Below are 1,401 nucleotides of genomic sequence, written 5' to 3' on the forward strand. Positions count from 1 at the left end.
GGACTCAGGTCTTGGGTCTCCTGCGTCGTCAGGCTTGGAGGGAGCGGACTCTCTGTCTGACATGTCTCTCTCTGCTAACAGAGTGTTCAGGTATTCTTTGTACGGTTGGTAGTGAACTTCATCTCCTGTCTCCGAGGAGGAATCGTTCAGGTCAGGAACCTCTTTTCTTTGTATTGTTTGTCTGTGTTTGGTTCGAGCTGAGCGGGTTCTATGGCGAACCGGAGCTTCGGCATAGGCCTGCTCATCAGGCATCCTCACAGACTCCCCAATAGGTAAGAGATGGTCGCGATGGAGGGTCCTGGGCTTACCTCCCCCTTCAGGTCTGACACGGTAGACAGGTAAATTCGGCAACTTTCCCACCACCACATGCGGTGTAGAATTCCACCTGCTCTCGAGCTTGTGTTTCCCTTTGAGTCCCAAATTCTTCAACAGAACACGGTCTCCCTCTTGAATATTCTGAAATGTAATCTTCTGGTCATAGGCTCTCTTGTTGCGCAAGTGCGTCTTCTCTGCAGCTTGACTGGCCAGCTGGTAAGCCCTTTGCAGATCACGCTTCAAGTTCCCAACATACTGGTAGTGGTTTCTCTCCTCACCCCCATCAATTGATGCTCCAAAGCACAGGTCTATGGGCAGTCTGGCCTCCCTGCCAAACATCAAGTAATAGGGGGAGAACCCCGTCGCATCACTCTTAGTGCTGTTGTATGCGTGCACTAGGGAAGCCACATGCTGACTCCAGGATCTTTTCTTCTCTTGGCCTAGCGTACCTAGCATGGAGAGCAGCGTGCGGTTGAAGCGTTCCGGCTGGGGATCCCCTTGGGGATGATAGGGAGTCGTTCTTGACTTCCTAACCCCCAAGGTTGAAAGGAGCTCTTTTATCAGTCTTGACTCAAAGTCTCTTCCTTGATCGGAATGAATTCTTGCTGGCAATCCGTAGTGTACAAAATACTTCTCAAACAGGATCTTTGCTACTGTCAATGCTTTCTGATTCCTGGAGGGGAACGCTTGAGCGTATCTGGTGAAATGATCAGTTACGATCAGTACATTGCTTATGCCTCTGGAGTCCGCCTCCATGGACAAGAAGTCGATGCATACTAAGTCCATGGGGCCGCTGCTAACAATGTGATGTAAGGGTGCAGCCCGTTTGCAAGGTGTTTTACGGGTCACACATAGCCCACAGTCCTTAACATATTCCTCTACAACATGAGCCATCTTAGGCCAGTAGAATCTTGTTCTCAATAGCTCAGTGATTCTTTCTGCCCCCAAGTGGCCCATATCGTCATGTAGGGAGTACAGCACCTGTTCTCTGAATTCAGCAGGCAATACTAACTGAAGCGCCTCCTCTCCCACTTTCTTTCTCCTTCGGAACAGAAGTCCACCTCGGATTACCAATCTGCCAACTTC

The sequence above is a fragment of the Engraulis encrasicolus genome, chromosome 19 (genome assembly GCF_034702125.1).
Source record: "Engraulis encrasicolus isolate BLACKSEA-1 chromosome 19, IST_EnEncr_1.0, whole genome shotgun sequence".
NCBI classification, from domain to species: domain Eukaryota; kingdom Metazoa; phylum Chordata; class Actinopteri; order Clupeiformes; family Engraulidae; genus Engraulis; species Engraulis encrasicolus.